We start from the raw sequence: 25,865 nt of genomic DNA on the forward strand, positions 1-25,865 counted from the left end.
AAAACAAAAGCGAAATAAAGACTTTTCAAGTTAGTCCAATATTGAAAACTCAATCAATGTAATCCACCACAGTAAGAGTCTAAACAATAAAAACCACGGTCATATGAAAAGATGCAGAAAAAGTGCATCCTAAAATATAGGAAAACTCTCAGCAAACTATGAATAAAAGAAACTTTCTCCACTTAACAAATGGCATCTACAAAAATCCTAAAGCTAACATCATACTTAATGGTGAGAGACTGGAACTTTTCCCCAAGCTCAGAAACAAAGCAAGGATGTCCACTCTCACCTCTCTTATTCATCAAAGTACTAGAAGTCTTAACCAGAGTTGTAGACAACATGATTATCCATGAAGAAGATCCCAGGAAGTCTACACACACACACACACACACACACACACACTCTTAGAATACATGAGTTTTACCAGATTGCAAGATATAAGGTCAACACACAAAAATCAATCATATTTTTGTACACAAGCAAGGAACAATTTGAAAAGGAAATTAAAGAAATAATACCATATATAATAGCTAAAAGAAATTTAGGTAATACAGGATCTATGTGCTGAAAACAAACACTGATGAAAGAAATCAAGGTCTAAATAAATGGTGAGGCATATCACAATCGTGAAAGAAGATTCAACATAGTAAAGATACCAATTCTCCCCCAAAGTAATCAATACATGTTATGCAATACCAATCAAAATCACAGTAGGATATTTTACAGATACCAAGTGATTCCAAAAATTAAATGAAAACTCAAAGGAATGAGAATTGCTAAAACAATTTTTAAGAGAAAGAACAAAGCTCGAAAAAGCACACTACCCAACTTCAAGATTTACTATAAAGCTAAAGTAATGGTGATAGCATGGTATCAGCAAAGAGAAAGGTACCTAAATCGAAGGAACAAACTAGGGAGTCCAGAGATAAACCCAAATAAACATGACCACTTGATCTCTACCTACCAAAGGTGCAGAAACAATTCAAGAAAGGCTAATTTTCAATAAGCACTGTTGGAATGCCCAGATGTTTAAAAGAAAAGAAAATCATAAACTAAACTTTACATTATTTGCAGAGATTAATTAAAATGGGTCATAGATCTAAATGAAAGCAGTAGGGACTTCCCTGGTGATCCAGTGGTTAAGACTCTGTACTCCCAACGCAGGGGGAGCGGGCTCTATCCCTGGTCAGGGAGCTAAGATCTCACATGCCTCATGGCGTGGTCAAAAAAAAAAAAAAAAGGCAGTAAATCTATAAAATTTTTAGAAGAAACATAAGACCAAATACACCAGAAATGAACAACTGTATTTGAAATTAGGCATAAATCTAACAAAGTATGGATAAGATCTATATGAGGAAAACTACAAAACTGTGGTTAAAAAAAAATCAAAGATCTAAATAAATGGATAGATATTACATGCACGTGGAAAAGACTCAATATTGTCAAAATATCAGTTCTTCCCAACTTGATCTATAGATTCAATGTGATTCCAATCAAAACCTGAGCAAGTTTTGTTGTTGATACTAATAAACTAATTCTAAAATTTAGAGACAAAAGATCCAGAAGAGCCAACACAATACTGAAGGAGAAGAACGAAGTCAGAATATTGACACTACACAATTTCAAGACTCAATATAAAGCTATTGTAATCAAGACAGTGTGGTATTAATAAAAGCAGAGACAAACAAGTCAATGAAAATGGGCCCAGAAATAGACCCACGTAAACAGAGTCAACTGATCTCTGACAAAGGACTAAAGACAATTCAATGGAGAAAGAACAGTCTTTTCAACAAGTGGTACTGCAACAACTGGACATCCACATGCAAAAACTGAGTCTAGACTGTATATCTTTCACAAAAATTAACTCAAAACAGATCACAGACTTAAATGTAAAACACAATATGATCAAAACTGCTAGACTATAACATTGATACACGAGAATATTATTCAGTCTTAAAAAGGAATGAAATCCTGATACAGGCTACAACATGGTTGAATCTTGAAAATATTATGCTAAGTGAAATAAGCCAGACACAAAAGGACAAATACTGTATGGTTCCACTTATACAAGATACCTAGAATATTCAAATTCATAGAGAAAGAAAGTAGAACAGTGATTACCAGGGGCTGGGGGACGGAAAAATAACGAATTACTGTTCAGTGAGTATAAAGGTTCTGTTTGGAACAAGGAAAAAGTTATAGAGATGGATAGTGGTAAAGGGGAACACTGTGAATGCAGTCCATGCCACTATATTGTCCACTTAAAAATGGTTAAAATGATAAAAATCTTATGTTATGCACACTTTTTTTTTGGTCGCATGTCTTGTGGGATCTTAGTTCCCTGACCGGGGACTGAACCCGGGGCCTCGGCAGTGAAACCATCGAATCCTAACCACTGGACCACCAGGGAATCCCTACACTTCACCACAATAAAAAAAATTCATAGGAACAGACACCAAATGAAAAAGAAGTCATTACATAATAATTTAAAATGTAAAGTTAAATAGAAATTGTCAGACTTGATTTTTTATAATCTATCTTTATGTTTACAACAGACTCACCCAAAATGAAAGGGATCAGAAAAGTTGAACAACAACAAAATGATGTAAAAAGATATACCATATAAAATTAAGCAAAAGACCTTAAGCTGCTATAATATGAGGCAAAATTGATTTTAAGGCAGAAAGGGGGTCCCTTCATAATAAGTTTCAATTTGCAAGGAAATAAAAATTCTAAATGTATACAAGCCTAACAACATAGCCTCTACATATGTAACACAGAAACTAACAGAACTTTCAGGAGAAAGTGGATAAATCCACAATGATGGAACAAGACCAAAAACTCAGCAAGAATATGGAAGATTTACAAATGTCACTAACAAACTTGACCTAACAAATCTGAACATAAATTAATACTCTACCTAACATCCAGAATACACACTCTTGTTAAGTACATATAATACTGACGATATTCCGGGAGCAAGTAGAATCAAATTTCAGAGAATTAAAGCTTGATAGAGGGACTTCCCTGCTGGTCCAGTGGGTAAGACTCCATGCTCCCAATGCAAGGGGCCCGGGTTCTAACCCTGGTCGGGGAACTAGATCCCACATGCATGCCACAACTAAGAGTTCACAAGCCACAACTAAGAAGTCCGCATGCCACAACTAAGACCTGGTGCAGCCTAAATAAATAAATAAATATTTTTAAAAAATAGTACAAGAAAAAAACTTGATACAGCATCTTCTTTAATCACAATATAAGGTTAGATACAGATAACAAAAAGAAAATCCTATGTTTAGAAATTTAAATTCTCACATATTCAGAAATCAATAAAGTTCCCATATGTTCAGAAATTAATAAATAAGTCAACGAAAAAATCATGATTACATTTATAAAATATTTTGAACCCTACAATAACAAATTCCACAAAGCAAAACTTGTGAGATACAACTTAAGTACTACTTGGAGGCAACTTTATATCTTAAAATACACATATTAGGAAAGGAGACTGAAAATTAATGAGTTTGACCTAAGAATCTATCAATAGGAATTAGCACTAAAGCACAATATGCTCAAAGACATTAGAAGGAAAGAATTAAGAGCAGAAATTAAATAGGAAATAAACATATCACTGAGAGAATTAACAAAGCCAAAAGTTGGTTCTTTGAAGAGAGTAAAAAACTTGACAACTCCTGTAAAACTGATCAAGAAGAAAGGAGAAAATACAAAAACAATCAATATCAGGATTAATAATATATATGTATAACACAACATTGTAAATCAGCTATGTTTCAAAAAAAAGAAGAATATTATTAACATCTTTATGGCAACATATTTGAAAATTTAGATGCAGCAAATACCCAGAAAAAAATAATTTCCAAAACTGACTCAGTAGATATAAAATACCTGACTAATTCTATAATTTTCCAAGAAATTAATCAGGAGTGGAAAATATTCCTGGGAAGTAACGTATTTCAGAAATTATTATGATTCCAATCTTATGTGGAATTATTTCAATCTTACTTTAAAATTATCAGCAAGTAAAAGACAGCAAAATCTTACAAGGACAGCAGAAATCTTGATACCAAACCCATCCAAGAATAGTATAAGAAAGAGGCAAACCTCGTTAGTGAACACAGATGTAAAAATTATAAACAAAATATTAGTAAGCAGAAACCAACAATATAGGAAAAGCAATCATGTACTGTGACTAAGTTGTGTTTATCTCATTATAGATTTATTCAATATTTGAAAAGAAATTAATGCATTCATTACTAACATCAAAGGATAGATAAACATCTATAAATGAAGCATCTGGTAAAATTCAACACGAATTTTTTAAAAAAAACTCTTTGCATTCTAAAAATATAATAATCTGATAACAGGTGTCTTAAACAACAAGCAAGAAAAAAATCCTCTAAGAATGGTGAAACATTAAAAATTGTTCCCTTTATACTGGAACAAATCAAGAATCTTGGCTATTCACACTTCTTTCAACGTCTACTTAAGGTCCCTGCCATTACAACAATGCAAAACCCCGAGGGAGAAAATAATACAAGGTTATTGAGAGATATAAAGGAAACCTAAGTAAATGGAGATATTTACTATGGCCATGGACTGGAAAACTTAAAATTATGAAGTGCCAATTCTATTCAAACTGAATGCAGGCAAGCCAGTTAGGATTGAAGGGCAGAGTGAATGGCTATGAAGGCCACTAAAACCTCATTGGAATGAATGAGAAGTATGATGTCAGTTAATTAAGGTTTCTGTATGTCACTCTTCTCTGGAAATTTTATAACATTCCTTGACAAGACCTACTATATATGCAGTTGTACTGAGTTAAAACTCAAATGGCCCTTTTCTGGTGACCTACTTTATCCAATTTTGAAACTCATAAATATGCTTCCCAAGAAACTGTTGGTTCGGAAGTGAAAAGAAGAGCTACAGAACACTGAAAAATATTTTGCAAAATCTTTTTCAGAAATGTTTTCTTCAACTAGTGAAAGTTAATGTTTTACTGTTCTGTATAATAATTCCAAGATAATAAAATCAGTTTTCCCTACCCCCACTAAGTAAATGTCCAAACAATATCTACAGGTTTAAAGGGGCTATCCACTTGCCTCTGTCCAGTCCTAGCTATACATAACTTCATCAAAGCACTTGTCAAAGTGCATATTATTTACTTATGTGTTCCTCTCAATTAAGCAATCTGATTGAAAGGAGGCTTATATTTCTCATTGTTGTGCCTCACTCATAACACTGAAGAAGTGTGTGTTGAATTAATAAAATCACGTTTTATAGATAAGGTTCTAAGAGAAGTTAATTGACCAGGTTAGAGTCTCACAACTAATATGGAGCAAAGCTACTCATTCATTTCTGTACTGAGCAAATATTTATTGTTCTAGGGCCGAAATTCTAGGACTAAAACCTTCTGACTCCTAGTCAGACCTTCTGACTCCTAGTCAAAAAATCTTCTACCTTTCCTTAGTAATGAAATTGCTCTCAGAGGATTACAGTGGGGAAGAGAAACTCCTATTAGAGAGGAACTAACTCACTACTGAACAAAAATTGCCCGTCTTGTATATGTGGAGGAAGACAATCCCTTGCTAGTTAAACATGAAGAGGCCAGAGAACCTAGGGACCAAAATTCAACCTTTTGGCTAAAAAAAACAATTCAGCAACAAATCATAAAATCTGGAATCATAAAAAGATAAAAATCATTACATTTACTCAACAACAAGACTGAAAAAGGCTATGTTATTTGCTAAACTATCTTTCTGGAGCCTTTGATAAAGTATTAATTTTCTTCTATCTAAATACATTTTGTTTTCTACTAATAATTTTTATTTAGATTTCCTCTAAGTATAATCAGTTAAAACAAGCATATGAACTATAGCAAGAAAGTAATATTAAGAGAGAAACAAACTTCAAATTACTAAGCACTTAAGTAAATGCTTTAACTTTAAATAACTTTCATCCAGGACATTCAGCATCTTCAACAAAGATTTTGTGGAGAGTTATCTCTCAGTTATAAGCATCAAAATGTGAAACTTGTCCATGTGTAATCGCTCTGTTAAATAAAAGCAACTTTTGTACAGAATTTACAGGATTCCAAGCATTTTTCTGCCTCATAAACAAGTGCATAATCTAGGTTTTCTCCACAGCTTTCTCACACCTACTTTGATAGTAAATTTTTTTAGCCATTCACCTGACCGTTGCTAAACATCACCTTAGCTTTCACAGGAAGAACACTTTTTATAAAGATATTTCCATTAGCTCATCTAGATTGATTTAAATTATATGACACAGATACAACTGGTATAAACAGGTTTGGGGACAAACACAAGTCATTCTTGGTATGTAAATAAATCAACTGAACTAGTAGGAGCAGAAACATCTACGAGAGATCAATACTAGTCTGAACATTAAGCATACCACAGGCATCAGTCGGTATGTTTATACCAAAGGAAATGCAGAACTTTAGTTATTCTGGAAAATCATTAAGTGGAAGCCATTTAAGATAATTTCTGCATTCTGAATTTTTAAAATATTTTTGGCCATTAAGAGACCATCAGAATTAGCAAACCTACCAAAAAAATCAAAATTACACATTCTCCACAGATGACTGGCAAATAACATTTTTATATATAAGGAATAAAGTTATATTTTACCTTTAGTTATTTATTATTTATTTCTATTAATATACGGGTTACCGAAGTTTAACCTTAGTATTACCTCATCAGATAAATGGCCTTGTTTGCTAGAGAAATAATAAGTATACGTCGCCACCTAGTGGAAAAATAGACAAACATTTCTAGCACCTCTGTTTCAGTCCTTTTAACTACTTTCACAGCAAACCTAACAAAACTGACTTTTAAAAAGCCCACCTTTCACTCATAACAAGTAATTACAAGTTTTTTCCTAATCAATATTCTAGCCAACATTTTGCATGTGATCAGTGATATTTATGAATATTCGGGATTTCCTCAATATCTTCTAATGAACTTTTCTGTAGGAAAAAAGAACAGTAACAATTGATTTTGCAAAGAAAAAACTTAGAACTCACTGTTCCTTTAAAGAAGAGAATAAGATACACAAAAGTGTATTGTGACAAAAGTCACTACACAAACATACAAGTATGGAGTAATATTCTGTAGGCAAATACTAATGTAAAGTGCTCTTCAAAGTTCCTAAGGTCAAAACACAAGCAAGGTTTCTAAACACTTTTTTGACCTTTCCCCACTATTAAATAACATAATAAAAAATTTTTATATTTTTAAAATTTTGATGCAAAACTTACATGTTACAGCAGCCTATAAAGACTATGAAAAATTCCCCCTTTAATAACTACTTTAAATACACATATTTTAAAAGTATAAAAACATTCTAATCATTAATGTAACTAAACTCAAATCAAACTCAATTATTTCTGAATCATGATGCAATGTATATAAATTTAACTTAATATAAAAGCTGATTAAAAACAGGCACCAGGCATGAAGAGGTATACAACCAGTAGTAATTACAAATCTAACACTCATTTCCACATCTCTGTATAAACTCATTATAGAATTTAAGTGTATTTCTCTTTATGTTGTCAATTTAATTAAAATTGTTGCTTAGTCCACTACTCTGTGATGTTAATTCATATGAATAATAGGGTTGGCAAACCTTAATCTTTTAATAATGCCTAAGGATTTAATACTACACTAATTCATATCTCTGGTGCCTATTGAGCACAGCACCTAGCAGAAGAGTACATATATTTTAAATGAACAATCCAACATAAAGACTTTTTTATGAGACTGTTGGCTTATTTTGGGGAATTTTAACAACATTTTCAATCTTATAACTTTTCTTTATTGGTCAGGGTGCTTATTTTATCAAATCAAATTGTTTTAAATTTTTCTACCTTTTGGATATCATAAGAGACTAAAAATTTGAAGCAATGAACTTGCTTTGATAAACGGGCTTTTAAATTATTATTTCAGATCTTCAACCTGACCTGAGTGGGTGGGCAAGGATAGTATCAACAGTTGGAAGAAAGAGAATCCACTTGCTAAAACAAGAATCATATCCACAAATAACCCAACACAAAGTTTTCTGCTATCCTTGGTCACTATCATCTGATAAGCTTTTCCACAGGAAAAGTTACTGGTTTATCAAAATTACCCTCTTGCCTAGATGCAAGGAATAAATTGTTTACTCTATTTATAAGGACAAGAAATGAAACTGTTTCCTTCTCAGTTAAGACAAGAAGGTATGATCCCTAAGGATGATTTTTTATAAATTTATTTATTTTTGGCTGCGTTGCTGTGCGTGGGCTTTCTCTAGTTGCGGCGAGCGGGGGCTACTCTTCGTTGTGGTGCGCAGGCTTCTCATTGCGGTGTCTTCTCATGTTGTGGAACACAGGCTCTAGGCGCACAGGCTTCAGTAGTTGTGGCTCGTGGGCTCTAGAGTGCAGGCTCAGTAGTTGTGATGCATGGGCTCAGTATTTGTGTCGCGCAGGCTCAGTAGTTGTGGTCCATGGGCTTAGTTGCTCCGTGGTATGTGGGATCTTCCTGGACCAGGGCTCAAACCCGTGTCCCCTGCATTGGCAGGTGGATTCTTAACCACTGCGCCACGAGGGAAGTCCCTCCTAAGGATGTTTTATTCAGAAATTAGGAAGGCTTCCAGTTATTCAGAAACTAGAAAGGGTCAAGACAGCAAACTATAAAGATTGCTGGCTCTCTCCCCCAAAATCAACCTTGAAAAACTTGAAAAGTGAGAGGGAATCATGGACCTGAGGAACCAACCAAAAACATCAAGAAATCCAGGTGTCAGCTGCTTTGAAAGAGGACTGGGGAAGAGGAGGACTATAGCCTTGGGTGAACAGCAGACACTGATGATGCAGAAAGGAGAGGTGAGAGAAAAATGTGCCTGGCTCTAACCTCCCCCATGTTGCATTAGAACAATTCTTGTCTGTCCCACCAACACAGAAATCAGGAGCAATAACCCAAGCTGCAAGTGCCATGGGGTAAAAGGCAGGACAAAAATCCTACTGGGTCAGGAAAAGAGATGAGATCTGTCTTAGTCCATTTGGGCTGCTCTAACAAAAATACCACAGACTGGATGGCTCACAAACAACAGAAATTTACTTCTCACAGTTCTAGAGGCTGGAAGTCTGAGATAACAGTGCCAGCATGGTCGAGTTCTGGTGAGAGTCCTCTTTTGAGTTGCAGACTACCAACTTCTCATTGTACTCTCACATGGCAGAGAACAGAGCTGGGAAGCAAACTCTCTAGTGACTTTTTTTTTTTTTTAACGTCAGCTCATTTGGAGGATTTAAGCTGAAACTTTTAAAAAAATTAATTATTCATTTGGCTGTGTTGCATCTTAGTTGCGGTACGCGTGCGGGGTCTTCGTTGCGGCGTGTGGGCTCCAGAGCATGCAGACTCAGCAGTTGTGGCGTGGGCTCAGTAGCTGTGGCACACGGGCTCTCTAGCTGTGGCATGGGGGCTCTAGAGCGTGCGGGCTCAGTAGTTGTGGCAGGTGGGCTTGGTTGCCCTGCAGAATGTGGGATCTTAGTCCCGTGACCAGGGATTGAACCCGAGTCGCCTGTTCTGGAAGACAAATTCCTAACCACTGGACCACCAGGGAAGTCTCTCTAGTGACTCCTGTAAGGGAACTAATCCCATTCATGGGGGTTCTGCCCTCATGACCTATTGAATCCTAATTACCCCCTAAGTCCCCACCTGGCACACCAAAGGTTTCAACATATGAATTTGAAGGAGACATAAACATTCAGTTCATAACAAGATCTAACCATCATTTAATTTTTTATCTTCTCCCCTTGCAAACCCCAGACTGGTTGGATTATAAACCATAGCAATTCCTGTTCCTGAATGTACAGGAAAACTGCATTTCTTAGCCGCCCTTTTTTTTTTTTAATTTATTTATTTTATTTATTTATTCTTCGCTCCGTTGGGTATTCATTGCCACGCGTGGGCTTCCTCTAATCGCAGCGAGTGGGGGCTACTCTTGGTTGCGGTGCACGGACTTCTCATTGCGGTGGCTTCTCTTGTGGTGGAGCATGGGCTCCAGGATGCGTGGGCTCAGTAGTTGCGGTGCACAGACTTAGTTCCTCCACAGCATGTGGGATGTTCCTGGACCAGGGATTGAACCCGTGTCCCCTGCAATGGCAGGCAGATTCTTTACCACTGTACCACCAGAAAAGTCCCTTCCTAGTCTTCTTTACATTTGAGTCATGTAACTGAGTTGTAGCCAAAGCAGTGTAGGCAGAAGAGATACAAGCCAATTTCACAACTCATCCTTAAAGATATTCTATGAGATCCCCTAGCCTTCTCTTCCCCTCCTGCAACAACCTTGAAAACCACATTTGAGATGGTGGCCTCACAATATAGAAGGAACCTCGATCTCTAAGCCAAACTCTGTATGGGTGAGAAATAAACTTGTATTAGGTACCAACAAATGTCAACAGTGATTCTATGGTACCTGAAACTCTTTAACTGCAAGCTCACCCCATCCCCTCTTCTGAAAATACACTCACTCTCCCTCTCACACACATTTCATTTTTTTAGACCTTGGATATACCTGTTCAGCTCCATTTCCAAACCCCAGATATGGGGAGACATAGTAGACAGTGGCTGTGTGCTGGTTAAATGAAATAAACTGTACTAAAAAAGTTCAAAGAACCAAAAACATGAACAGACTATAAAATGTTAACTGATCACCTCCTTGGGGAAATGTACCATAAAGTTGAAAAGCAGACTGCCTCTAAAGCAGGAAAAGACAAGAAAAGAGAACCTCCCTTAGAGAGTCTACAAAGGAACACAGTCCTACTAACATCACTTTAGCACAGTGGGAATCATTTCAGATTTCTAACCTCCAGAACTGTAAGATAATAAATTTGTGTTGTTTGAAGCCACTAGATTTGTGGTGATTTGTTACAGCTGTTGCAGCAGCAATAGGAAACTAATACATGTGTCTTGTGAGTTTTCCAGCTCTCATACCACCTATGTTCAGAGACATTTTTAGCCTCTCTTACAGAACAAATTTAAAATAAAAGAGGGATCACAGTCATGAATCAACTGGATATTGTGTTCCTGATGATCAGGAGTCTGCCAAAAGGCATATCTCCACTCTCCCTAGAAGAGTTATTTCTCATACTATTCAGAAGAGTATCCTAACTCAGCATAGCCACATATTAGCTGAAGGATAAAACACTTTCTAAACAGAGTTCACTCTCACTCAGTCACTTCCTATAACTAGTTTAAGGCTGATTATTGCGAGTCATAAAATGAATATTTAGACACTGATACTGTCACTTATTAATGCTGTAGGCTTTGGCAAGTCACTTATTTTTTCTGTTCTAGGGAACTAAGGAAATAAGTAGTCACTAAAAATTCTACATTTCACAAACTAGTAAAATTTCCAAAACAAAAATTGTTGCTAGGCTATTATTTTATAAAATAAAGAACATTTTAGCAGAATATATCTTCAAAAAAGACAACCATTTAAACTGAATAAATTTAACTTTGTGCAAAAGGCAAGAACATTCTGGGAAGACCATGGTAGAAGCTGCATAATTTTCGAATGTTCCCAAATATCTCCACAAAAACAGAGAGACCAGGATAGCAAAAACAAACCCATAAACAAAATATCAAACACAAAACTAGGTAAACACAAAAATACAACAGCAACAACTATAAGACCTGCATGATATCCAACATCTGTGCAGGAAAGAGGAGAGGGGAACAACAGGGAGCAAAGAGGTATCTGAGAGCCACAAGAATCTCTATAAGCAGCAGGTATGTTCACAGCAAGTAAAGGTCCTCAACAAGGCCTAAAGTGAAGGGGCTGGAGAAGTCAAAGCCTTATGAACTCTCAAAACATTTGGACAAAGTTTCTTGTACATTGAGGACAAACTGAAAACAGTCGAAGTTCAGTAGGGAAGACACAATATGGACAAAATAAAAACAAAGTCCAGGAAATTCCCTGGCGGTCCAGTGGTTAGGACTCTGCACTCTCACTTCCAAGGGCCCAGGTTCCATCCCTGTTGGGGAACTAAAAGCCCACAAGACACGCCACATGGCCAAAAATATTTTTTTTAAATTAAAAAAATAAAGTAAAATAAACTAAAGAGAATATGGACAACACACAAAAATCAGCTAAAAAAATGAAGTCCAGACAAATGCTAGAGAAGGGAATAAATAATTACTTCTAAATAATTACTAAATAATTACTTCTAAATAATTACTTACTTTTAAAAATAATTACTGTTCTAAAATAATTACTTTAAAAATTTTTCACAACTCATTTAGAAAATTTCAAAGGGCTTAAAAATCTTTATATTCTTAAAACAAATACACTCGTTACAATCAACTATAATCATTAGAACTCAGAGCAAATCCAATAGTAATGTCAAATGATGCTGGATTCTTGATTTGGTAGAAATCACTGATAGAAAAAAAAATTAGAGATAGAAATTCTAGGCAGTGCCCAAATGACCATATCCCATAGAAAATAATCCAGAATACACTAAAACAAAAGTAGGAAGAAAGAAAAAAAGATCATCGCTTACATTCACCACCAAAATATGAAATACTCTTAAAATCTTAGTGTGTTTTCTTTACCACTTTTGTTTTACATATTTATATATGTGCAACCAATGTCTACACATACTTGACCTTTTTCACAATATTATATCATAAGCATTTTTCTTCAGACCACTTCAATGGTTGTTTAATATTCCATTGGATGGCAATATCATTGTTTCCTGTTATGAATATCACTAGAAGGAAAATCATTTTGGCAGCTTTTAAAAATCTCATTAATATTAAATGTGGCAATGTTAAAGAGTAGTCTAAATTTTTATCCACTGACAGGCAAATATACAGTCTTTTGTTTTTCATAAAGTAATTCCTAAAATTAAGAGCATGTTTTAGAAGAAAAATGATTCCAAAAAACTTCAGTGAAGAAAATAATTAATTTCTCTAATTTTTAAGGTATATTTACATGTAGACCAAAAGCTTCCAGAACCAGCTATTAATCATATGACAAAATATTTTAAATGAGATTTTACTTCTAAAATGGCTAACAAACAAAAATATAGGCATTTTAAAGATGGGTATGAAGTTTTTAATTTAAACTAAAATGAAAATTAATCACCTGCAAGAAATAAAGTCAATAGAAACTAAGCCACTGAAATCCTAAGCTGAGTTTCTTAACCAGTAAAGAATCACAAGGAAACTCAGACAGTGAGTTTTTGTATATGAACTTCCTAAGTTACAGTTCACCTACCCAAATGAATTAGAATAATCTTGCCCACTGTGCCAGCTCATGCCACTGAATAAAATGTTCTACTTTGGGAGATCTTAAGCTATATCCCACAATATCTGCAGCTTCCATGCTGGTAACAAGCTGTTTGACATAAATTAAGGAAATAGCTTCAATTTACATTAAATTTAAAAGATAATAAGAGTATTAGTTTCAAGACATGCTGCTTAAAGAAGAGGTCTGCCATACTTCAGAAAATGCCATTTTAAAAAATGAATTTAAATGTTTTTAAAAACTTTAGGTTTTATGTATATGATTGAGACAATGCAAAACAGCATTTCAACACCCAAATACAAATAGTATCTGTAAGAAATTACCATTCAAATTCCTTCCAAGAAGTAGAGCAATAATGCAATTTTTTTCTAATTATGTTATGAACACTTATATCCTTGTATCTTAACATAAAATTACATGCTCTTAGGTCATACTTGGTAAGACATTACTTCCTAAAATCAAAACATTATTTAAAATAAATACATAAATAACAAAATGCACACTGTAGGGGTGAAAAACTTTTCCTTGATCCTCTTGGGATCCCTGGCTGGGCCTGAATAGTAAACTGACAAAGACAGATTAACAAGAGAAAAGCAGACAAGTTTATTTAATATAAGTTTTACATGACATGGAAGCCTTCAAAAGGAAATGAAGATGTGAAGAAAACAAGCCCGAGCATTTTTACACTAGGTTTATGATGAAGAGTGGAAAGTCATGGAAAAACGTTTTAGGACAAAAGGGTATGAGCCAAGGGTAGTAAACTGGTGAAAACTTAGCAAGGCCTGTTCGTTTCAGATTCCTTTTGGTATCCTCCATCTTTGAAGATAAGGATGTTCCTTTCCTCCAGATAGAGGGAAGGCACCTCTCACATGAGGGTCTTATGACCTGCTTCAGTGAGGAAAGGGGAGGTCTGAGAGTCCTTCCTGCACCTGCCATTTCTCAAAATCCTTCAGCTTTAAAATATTCAATATGACAAGGTATCATATTTTGGGGTAGTGTGTTCTGAACCCTGTCAACACAAAATGAAAATATCCTACAAATTACCCTTTCCTAACTATATATTATTTAGGATCATAGAGCACAGTGAAAAAAACAAGCAAATACTAATCAAAAGAAAGCGAAGTGGCTATATTAATATTAGACAAAGTGAAACAAGAAACATTACCAGGACTAAGGACATTGAAGGGTTTAAATCACTTACAAGACATAAATAATCCTAAATATGTAAGCACTTCACAACAAAATGTCAAAATACAAGAGGCGAAAATTGATGAAAGGAACAACAGGCAAATCTGTGATTACAGCTGGAAACTTCACCATACCTCTCTTAGTAATTCAGAGAAGTACTCAGAAAATCAGCAAAGATAGAGAGGACTCAGCATTATCAACCAACTTGACCTATTTGATATTTATAGACAGCTCCACCCAGCATAGGAGAATACACAATCTTTTCAAGTACACATGGCACATTTACCAAAAAAAGACCCTATTCTGGTCCATAAAAAAAGACCTCAACACATGGATAAGAACTGAAATCATACAAATGATGTTATCTTACCACAAAATAAACTAGAAATCATTAACAAAAAGGTATCTCAAGAATCCCCAAACACTTCTAAATAACACATGGTTCAAAAGGAAGAGTAAAGGGAAATTTTTAAATATTTCAAACTGTATAAAAATGGAAACACAACATAACGAAAATTTGTGGGATATGGCTAGATCAGTGCTTAGAAGGAATTTATAATATTAAACACATGTATTAAAAAAGAGAGGAGGGTTCCCTTCTCTCCACATCCTCTTCAGCATTTATTGTTTATAGATTTTTTGATGATGGCCATTCTGACCAGTGTGATGTGATCCCTCACTGTAGTTTTCACTTGCATTTCTCTAATACTTAGTGATGTTGAGCATCTTTTCATGTGCTTTTTGGTCATATATATGTCTTCTGCGGAGAAATGTCTATTTAGATCTTCTGCCCATTTTCTGATTGGGTTATTTGTTTTTTTGATATTGAGCTGCATGAGTTGTTTGTATATTTTGGAGATTAATCCCTTGTCAGTTGCTTCATTTGCAAATGTTGGTGGGAATGTAAATTGGTGCAGCCACTATGGAGAACAGTATGTAGGTTCCTTAAAAAACTAAAAATAGAACTATCATATGACCCAGCAATCCCACTCCTTGGCGTATAAGAAAACCATAATTCGAAAAGATGCATGTACCCCCCTGTTCACTGCAGCACTATTTACAACAGCCAGGAACCAACCTAAATATCCATTAACAGAGGAATGGATACAGAGATGTGGCACGTATATACAATGGAATATTACTCAGCCATAAAAAAAGAACAAAATAATGTCATTTGCAGCAACATGGACGGACCTAGAGATTATCATACTGAGTGAAGTAAGTCAGACACAGAAAGACAAGTATCATATGATATCGCTTACATGTGGAATCTAAAAAAGAAGGGTACAGGGACTTCCCTGGTGGTCCAGTGGCTAAGACTCCACACTTCCAATGCAGGCGGCCCAGGTTCGATCCCTGGGCAGGGAACTAGATCCCACATGCCACAACTAAGAGTTCCCATGCCACAACTAAAAAGATCCCACATGCCATGCAACTAAAGACCCCACATGTCACAACTGAAGAACCTGCATGCAGTGACGAAGATCCCACGTGCTGCAACTAAGACCTGGTGCAGCCAAATAAATAAATATATTTTTTAAAAAGTACAAATGAACTTATTTACAAAACAGAAGCAGAGTCATGGATGTAGAAAACAAACTTATGGTTACGGGGGGATAAGTGGGGGTAGGGATAAACTGGGAGATTGGAACTGACATATACACACTACTATATATAAAATAGATAACTAATAAGAACCTGCTGTATAGCACAGGGAACTCTATTCAATACTCTGTAACGGCCTATATGGGAAAAGAATCTAAAAAAAAAAAGAGTGGATATATGTATATGGATAACTGATTTACTTTGCTGTGCGCCTAAAACTAATACAACATTGTAAGTCAACTGTATTCCCATAAAAATTTTTTAAAAAGGGTGGGGAGGACAGCCTCTCATTAGTACTTAAGCTTCTGCCTTTAAAAAAAATGAAAAATTAAGAGAAAATTAAACTCGGAGTAAACAGAAGGATAGAAATGGTAAAGAGCAAAACTCAATGAAACTGAAAATGTGAAATCAACATAGAAAAATCAATGAAACCAAAAGCTGGTTCTTTGAAAAGAGCAATGAAATTGATACCCTCTTGGCCAGACTGATCAAGATAAAAATAAAGATGACATATATTGCCAATATCAGGAAGAAGAGGAGGATATTAAAACAATCCCATAGACATTAAAAAGATAAAAAGGGGATATTACAAATAACTTCACACCTATAAATTTGACAAACTCCTTGAAAGATACAATCTACCAAAGCTAACTCAGTAAGAATAGATAACCAGAATAGCCCTACATCTATTAAAGAAATTGAATTCATACATTTAAAAACCTTCCACAGAGAAAACTCCAGCCCCAGAGGATATAAGATCTCTTAATCCTCTCTTTCCTGGAAACCTCCTTCCTGAGGAGGCTTCTCTCAAATCTGGACCATCTGCTCTCTAGGCCTGCTATATAGCTGTCCTTCCTAGGACATCATTTCACTGTTTTCCTGGGTTGAACTGACTATTTCCTACACTCCAGGTCTTTCTTTCACTTCTTTATTTTGCTAGAGCACAACTTCTGAGGCTTTTCAGGTGTGAAAACATCTTTGTTATAACTCCCATACTTCACTGATTGTTAACTAGCCATACTGCTGGTCAAGAAGACTGACGCTGATACAGTCAATTCTTTTTTCTTTTTAGGTTTTCTCTCTGGAAATCTTCCGATTTCTTTCTTTTTTTATTTTTATTCTTGGTGCTGTGAAATTTCACAAACATGTGCCTATGGCTAGGCTTTTTTATTTTTTTTAATTGAGTATTCTTAGGAAAAGAAACATAGAATGCTGTACACCTGGTTTTTAATGAAGGCTATTTTTGTTGGGGTGATAGAATTTGGGGCAATGTTTTGCTGTTAACTTTTTATTTATTTATGTTGCTTGAAAGAGTGTATAATGGTTATGCATTTATTATTTTCTTAATAAGTGAAAAGAGGTAGTTGTAAAATAATACAGTATGACCACTGTTATATTAAGAAAATAAAAAAGGAAGCAAACCAAAACCGTGTGTTTGGATACATATATACACATGAGGAAATGCATAAAGAAAGGTCTGAAAGCATTCATTCCAGGATTCTACAGTTTCTACAATAGCCACTAAAAGAATTACAAAGCATGTATAATTTCTGAAATAAAAGACGGTAAAAAATGGAATAATACAAAATATGAATGGATGAAATGATCCAACTACCAAATGCTCCAATTTTAAGATAAAGATGTCCCACTGGATTTTTAAAAATCCAATTCTATGTACACATTAATCAAAAGAAGGCTGATACAGCTATACCAAAATCAGAAATAGTTCACAGATTGGAGAAGACTCAGGAAACATGACAACTAAATACAATGTGGGATCTGGATTGAGTCCTAGAACAGAAAAAGAACACTACTGTAATGGGAATACTATTGATAAAATGTATAGCGACTAGTATTTTAACAGTATTAATTTCTTGGTTTTGATAATTGTACTACGATTATACATTGTGTTAACATTAGAAGAAGGGTGAAAGGTTTACAGGAACTATCTGTACTATTTTTGCAACTTTTCAGGAAGTCTAAAATTATTTCAAAATAGTTTTTAAAACATCAGATTAGACATTAAAACAAACAGCATTACTAGAGATTAAAAAGGAATACTTCTTCATGGAACAAAGGTTCAATTCATAGGAAGATAGACTAATTAGAAAGTTGACTATGCTCCTAATAACATGACTTCGAAATAAATAAGTCGAAAATTGACAGAAAACTCCTAGGGAGAAATAGAATCCAAAATTACACAGCGAGATTTAACACACAGTAAATTGTCAGTAACTGACAATCAAGCACAGGTGTGCGCACGTACACACACACACACACACACACACACGAATCAGTAAGGAAAGAGAAGATTTTAACAACAGCATTAACAAACTTCACCTACTAGTCACATATAAAGCACTGTACCCATCAATTGCAGAAGTTACATCACACATACACACACACAGAGTCATACTCATACAACATTTTTTAAAAAGCCAGATACAAAAGCCAGATACAATCATTTCAATGATTATTCAATTGAAAATATCTGATGGTAGTTACATGGGTATTAACTTTTTATTTATTCATTGAACTGTCCACATATATTTATATACTTCTTTTTTACATGTATTGAATTTCACAATAAAGATATTTAAAAGTTAACTGATCTATATTATTTATTTATATACTCACTTATTTATTTTTTCAGTTTTTCAAAACTTGTTCCACAGTAGCAAAAACCTCAGGATAAAACTATGAAGATGAGAAGCTGGTAAGCTCCAACGAAAAATAAAACAAGATTCAGGATCAAGGGTTCCAGTAAAATCATCCCTGTTGTACTCTAGTAGCTTCCAAAACTTATAAATCAAGGGATACTAAAGGCAATTCTCAAAATAATATGTATACATACTCAAATCACCCTAATGCAAAACTGCAGATAAATAAGAGCAGACTACCTGGCTATCTACATCCCAAGCAGTATAAAATCTAAATTAAAAAGACCTTCAATACAGACAATATCTGAATCAGAGGTGCTCGTACCAATTGCCAAAAGCAGTTCTGTGGTAAGTTTGTCCCATGATTACCCAATTTAATGAAACGCCAAACCAAACCAACCTTCAAAGTAATCATCTCTTTATGCTGCCGTTTTTGAGAAAAACAAATGCCTAGAAATTAAGTTAAAACAAACAGAATAGATAATGGTTAATATTTCTCTTTGCACAAAGGTAAAAATAATATCCTCAAATATGTTTACGATGATAAAAACATATTGAAGCTATGTTTATAAAAAACTTCAAGGAGAATTATTCCTTTTACTAAAAATTTTCTGAAATTAGTAAGAGCACTTTATTGGTTAGCTATTGCTACCTAATAAACCACCCCAAAACTTAGCAGCTTAAAACAATGCACATCTCACAGTTTCTGAGGAATTGGGTGCTGCTCAGTTAGGTTCTCAGTTCAGAGTCTCTCACAAGGTTGCGGCCACAGTGTCAGCGAGGGCGACAGTCATCTCAAAGCTTAACTCGGACACTATCTCCCAACTTCTGTCAGTGGTCGTTGGCAGGATTCAGTTCCTAGGGGGTTGTTGGTCTGCACAGGCTACTGGCCAAAGGCTCCCCTCAATTCCTTGATGGGTGAGGCTATCTATAGGTCAACTCATGATATGGCAGCTGGCTTCATCAAAGTGAGCAACAAGAGTGCGCCAGAAAAAAGGAAATTATAGTCTTTTATAATCTAATCTCATAAGTGATATCTCACCACTTTCGCCATATTCTAATACAAGGTCTAGTCTGCAGTCAAGGGAACGGGATTACACAAGACTATGACTACACAGATACAGGGTTATCTTAGAAGGCCGCCTATCATAAGCAGCATAATGGAAAAAGCAACTGGAATAAAAAGTTATAACTAGATTCTAGTAACTATGGGACTATACACAATCTCTCAAGGCCTTAATATTTTCGCTGGAAAAAACTGAGAGGGCAGCCTAAACGACCTCAAGCGTTGCTTAAATTCTAAATCCTGTATTTCTCTACTGTGTCTTTTGGAAAGGATTACCAAGGATTAGAAATACTTGGTCAAAATGCCTCATTTTACAAAAGAGAGCTGACTTGCAGGAAGGGTTAACACAGACAGGTAGTAAACCACCCACATTCTTTTATGCTCAGTGCTCTTTGCACTGTAACGTATACCTTTTGCAATTAATGCCCTAAAACAACACTATCCTTTCTTTATAACAGTCTCAAAATCCAATAAATCCAATAAATTCAAAAGGAAGAGAGAATAATAGTACAAACAAGAGCAGCCAGAATTGGATAATGTTGTGCAAGATATCTTTTTCTCTCATCAAACCCTAAAGCTATCTCTGTAGGTGGCATGTGAGATGAAACTGAACTATACTCTGCCCATCCCCAGTCCCAGGTATCTAGACATATTAGTAATAAGGGTATTTGCTGGAAAAAAAGTATGAAAGCAACAGATAATAGATCATAGCAGAGAAATATAGTCTCACCTTAAACAAAGTAAACAAGATTAAGTATAACTTAAATGAAGTATCTAAAAATAGAAACTGCAACCAGAAAGGGCAAGGTTTGTCCCCACCGGAATCCTGGAATATGGACAGTCCCAGAGGTCAACAATGGCAATGCACGCAATGAAGGCAACGTGCATGGGAGCAGGTACTCGAGGAAGCTAATGACAACAACTGAACTGACAGATATCCTGATGAACACAGAAGCATCAGTCAGGATCTAGTATCATTACACATTTCTACTACATAAATACCCTATTTGCTCCTATATCAGGTAGGGGTGGGAGGCGGTTTTCACTTGTCGGAGAATCCCCTCCACCAGTATAAACCCTTTACCAGCCATAATAATTTGTAATGACTCAAACTCTGGTGCAAATAGTGCAGTGAAAACATTGCATATAAGTACAACTGTTGTGTGTGGCAATTATAAAGCAGAAAGGCATTTGTATTAGTCAAAATATGTGTGTGTATATATGCACACATAAATCAATGCACAACTGGATCCAAAATTTCTATATAAGAAAGGCTTAAGGACCCTAGTGGGCTGGTGGTGGAAACTGGGGCCCAGTGGTTATCTTAAATCTGTGTCTGCATAACAATCAAGCAAGATCATCCATCTTAAAGAAAACATCACATTGATGGAGACTGCCCCAAGCCTCTCATTAGTATTAGCATATATCTAAGTATATACCTAAGTTCACTTCTATAAGCCATCTAAGAAAAAGAAAGTGTTAGCTAAAAATGTTAACATATTTTCAAATTTTTTTTTGGTACTTTTGGTGCTGAGTGAAAGGCAGGGGACCAAAAGTAAGAGAAGATGAACTGGACAGCCCAATGGGGCATTTAAGGAAGAAAGTATCTCCAACTTGGGCAGGGGTGCCACAGTTGAGTTTCATGGCCCAAGCCACTGACTGTTACTTCCTATATTATGAGCATACTCAATAGGGTAGATATAAATTTCAACCAAGCCATCTCATGATGGAACCGCTCAAAAGACAATATCCAACTCAAAGTATTGCAAAAAGTAGGTATGCTTTTTTATACTTTTACTCAGTGTCGACAACTGCCTGCATATTCATCTCTTTCTTAGCCTTTTATGCAAATCAACAAAGGGTTGTATTTCCTTTCTTTTCTTGCTTCTTAACCTCTTTTTTGTTTGTCAGCTTTAAAGGGATGGGAGATAGTAGGAGCAATAGAACAATTTAGAGAAGTCTCAAATAGGTCTCTAATTATTCTCAAGGTAAAACTGATAAAAAGCAAAGGAAGTATGTTTAGAGATTTGAAATTTAACCCCAAGACACTACAGCACACATTACTTAGTACTATTATGTATTTATACTTTTCCAATATAGCCCCATCTAATGATGTCACCAACAATGAGCAGAAGATCAAATGGTCATTTATGAACAGTTATTTTTCAACATAGTAGTGGTTAGCAAAGGATGAAATGAAGGAAGGAAGGAAGGAAGGAAGTTAAAGAAAACAGAAAGGGAGGGAGGATGGGAGGGAGGGAGGGAGGATGGGAGGGAGGGAGGGAGGATGGGAGGGAGGGAGGGAGGGAGGGAGGATGGGAGGGAGGAAAGGAGGGAAGGTAGGCAGGGAAGCAAGCAAACAGGAAGGCAAAAAAAAGGAAAGAAGGAAGAAAGAAAATACAACAGAGACTGTATATGGCCTGCAAAGCCTAAAATACAGGCAGTCCTAGCTAGGACTGCTTTAACTGAAACTCTTCAAAGCAAGACTGCCTATATTAACTATCCAGCCCTTTACAGAAAATTTGATAACCCCTGCCAATGGAGATATCCAAATGGCCAATACGTAGACATATGAAGAGGTGTTAAATATCATTAGTCATTATGGGAATTAGGGAAAAACCCCAATGTGATATCACTACCCACCAGAATGGGTAAAATGAAAAGGACAATGCTAAATGTTTCAACCATGTGCAGGAGCCAAAATTCTCAAACACTGATAACAGGAGTGTTAACTGACAACTAACTTGAACAACTTTTTGGCAGTGTATACCAGAAATACATATTTGCGTATCCTATAATATAGACATTTCATCAGTAGGTATACATCCAACAGAAATGTATACATATGTTCACCAAAGTACTTACAAAAAATGTTCATAGCAGCCCTACTGGTAATACCCCAAAAATGGATGGAATGCTGCTACATAACTTGTATAAATCTCATGAATATAATATTGAGCAAAAGTAAGACACAAAGGACTATAAACTGTATGATTCTATTTATATAAAGTCAATAATAAGTAAATTCATTGATGATGTCAGAAATTGAGATAATGGTTACCTTTGGAAAGGGGACACAAAGTGAGGCTTCTAGGATGCAAGTAATGTTTTTTCTTGGATATGCACACTTTGTGAAAATTCAATGAGCTGTACACTTATGATTCATGCACTTTTCTGTGTCTATTATGCTTTAATAATTAACACACTAGAAACATATCTACAAACTCTATGCCCTTGAAGGAAAATTGTGTACATCTCTCGTTCACTTTTCGGATTTGCCATCATTACCTCTCCCCAATGAGATATCTTAATTCCTGTTACCTTATATAGAAAGGAGCTTTGTTTTAATTAATTCTCTTGGTATACTATTGCACAGGATACCCACATTTATGTAACTGTCATTTTAGGTTAGTTCCACACTAGATCCCAAAGAGAAACTTTGAAAAGCCAGTAACTTGTTATCGTGAAAGTTATCTGGGGAAGGAAAAAAAAAAAAAAAGAAAAACCTCCTTAAAATGTTGTTTTGTTTGGCCCTTTGTTTTGGCTCACCTTTGTCTACTACCACTGTGATTTAATCTGCATAAAATGTTCAAAGGAGCTTTTCAAAAAGCCTGTTCTTGTGGAAAGTTTTTTCTTTCTACGACATCCTGTCTAATAATGCTGTTATCTTGTGCTTATCCAGTTCCTTTCATCCATGGAGCTTAAAGTACTTCACAAATGACTGTCGGGTGGTGTCACCTTCCAGTCAGCGAAATGTGGGCCCAGAGACATTGTGAACTCCCCAAAATTCTAACAGTACCTTTGTACAGCATGGCTCAGCGTGCCTAAAGAAGCACACATTCTTTGCCAAAACTTACAAGTGTGAGACCTGAAATACAAAGCGAATGAGTGACTCTCAAGGGCAGAGTCAATCATAGCTTGAGCCAGGACCTGAACCCTCCAATTCACCGCCTCTTAAGGGAAAAGCAAACAAACAAAAACCTACACCCTTGAATATATGCTCAGCTGCAGAACTCTTGTAACAGGAAACAGGGGAAGATGCCGAAATCACGCCCAGAAAGAAGACCGGAGGACCCCACGATGCTGACCTTCGAGGGAGCCCCATCACTCCCGGCCGCACGGGGCCAACCTTCACCGGGTGCAGTTTCTGCGCGGCCCCTTCTCCAAGGAGGCTACGGCCGGAAATTCCAGCTCTGGCCTCAACCCACTCCTTTTCTCCGGTCGCCCAAACCTCCCACCCTGCCCGTTTACCTGAGATGCGCCCCGCACCGCCACAGGAGCCGACTCTGCGCGCTCGCCCAGACTTTCTCAGGCCCGACGCGCAGGCACCACGTCAACCAATCGACGCTCACTCGGATCCTCCCAGCCGGGGCTCTTCCGTGCGGGAAGGTGCGCTCGCCTGCGAACGTCCCCACGGGCCGCGACCGGGGAGGGAGCCAGCCGCCAGCCGCGCGAGGGGGCCCAAGGGGAGCAGAAGCCGGAGCAGGCGCCGGGCGGGGGCAGGCGACGCGCACCGGGCATGCGCGTGCCGCACCACTAGGGACGTGGGGCGGGGCGGGGCTCTGGGCAACTGAGCGAGCTTGGGAAGTCTTCGCTGGAGTTTCAGGAAGTAAGAAGGCGGTGTTAGTAGTCTCCCCTCGGCTGCTACGCAGGGCGCTACGGTTGTCAGGTCTGAGACGACGGACGCATTCTGTGAGAGTAAAATATTCTCTAGACAAAACCTAATGTGGTTAGAGGAGGGAAACGGCGTGCTTAAAAACGTGTAATGTGGCCTTAACTTGAGCGTTGTCGAGTCTCCACAGGAGCAGGCGGAATTGTGGTTTCCGGTTTTGTTTGTGTGTGTTTTGGGGTGAGAGGGACAGTGGGAATGGGACCCCAGGGAGAGAAGAGGGCCGTGCTGGGAAGGGATGGTTGAATGAAAAAGGCCGCAGTTGGACTCCAGTTGGATGAGCAAAAAGCAATACCTAGCTCCTAGACAAAGAATGCTTCAGACTAAAACTTGGAGATGGTTAACTTTTGATTTAAGTACTTAAAAAAGAGATATGGATACTTAACGTTCAATATATGGATTCTTTAAGACAAAATGTTGAGCCTTCCAGAATTAAAAAATTAAGTCCTCAATTCATGTACCTCCCTGTTGAAACAAGAAAGGACTATAGCTGATAGTAATTCAAATGTGGTTTTCTTGCACTACAGATGAGTATTTCTTTTACGAATGTCACGTTAACTCCTTAAGACACCACATAGTTATTGAGCACATACTATGTGCCAGGGACTCTCTGGGTTTGCATAATAAGCAATAATGATGATTTCTTACACATCCCCGAAGAACAGGCATAATATGAAGTGTTGACAGTTTCCCAAGTTACTGGTTAAAGTTAATGAAAGGAACTTACACTTTAGTAAAAAGAGTAGTGAAAAAAAAGGAAAACATGAAAAAACTGGATGTAAAGTTGGAAGAAAATAGGTTATAATATTCACAAACTCTTGGTTATTATATTGTAATGAATGCACAGTGCTCTGAAGAGGTTTTTTGTTTTTAGATTCATGCATTTTTCTTTACTTCAGTAAAGAAATGCATTTTTCTTTACTTCAAAGTCTGAATCAGATATTTATGGACAATGCATTTTTCTTTACTTTGAAATGAATTTTTCTTTACTTCAGTCAAGGTCTGAAATTTGAAATGCATTTTTCTTTACTTCAGTCAAGGTCTGAATCAGATATTTATGGACAAAAAGTACCATAAAAATATATGAGGCAGAAGAGGAGTGATATAGATTGTCAGAATAGATGGCAAGGGTACCCTAATAAGAAAAAATGATTTGTGAAAAGGTTTAAGGCCAACTCAAATTTATGTAAAAGAAAGGAGGCAAAGTTGCTTTTTCTAGCTAAGGAATAACAAGAAATAAGGGGGGATAGTGACCACAACACTGAGAAAAGTCAAATAATGAATTTATAGGTTAAATTTAGAGAACATGCATATACTATTTTTTTTGGGGGGGTAAAGGTTCATT

At 36.3% G+C, this 25,865-nt stretch overlaps 1 protein-coding gene across 3 annotated transcripts in view; it reads right to left on the reverse strand.

The window, feature by feature from the left end:
* MIPOL1 (mirror-image polydactyly 1) overlaps positions 1–24,339 on the reverse strand; it is a 309,506-nt gene extending 285,167 nt beyond the window's left edge. For 2 of the 3 annotated variants that reach the window (XM_060004659.1, XM_060004661.1), the window contains exon 1: positions 24,103–24,339. The gene's annotated coding sequence lies outside the window, so the exon portion shown is untranslated. Of the gene's footprint in view, positions 1–19,185; positions 19,209–24,102 lie in introns of those variants that run through there. The other variant, XM_060004660.1, reaches the window with a different exon arrangement.
* Between the last annotated feature and the right edge of the window lie 1,526 nt (positions 24,340–25,865).

This window comes from Delphinus delphis, chromosome 2, assembly GCF_949987515.2.
Source record: "Delphinus delphis chromosome 2, mDelDel1.2, whole genome shotgun sequence".
NCBI lineage: Eukaryota > Metazoa > Chordata > Mammalia > Artiodactyla > Delphinidae > Delphinus > Delphinus delphis.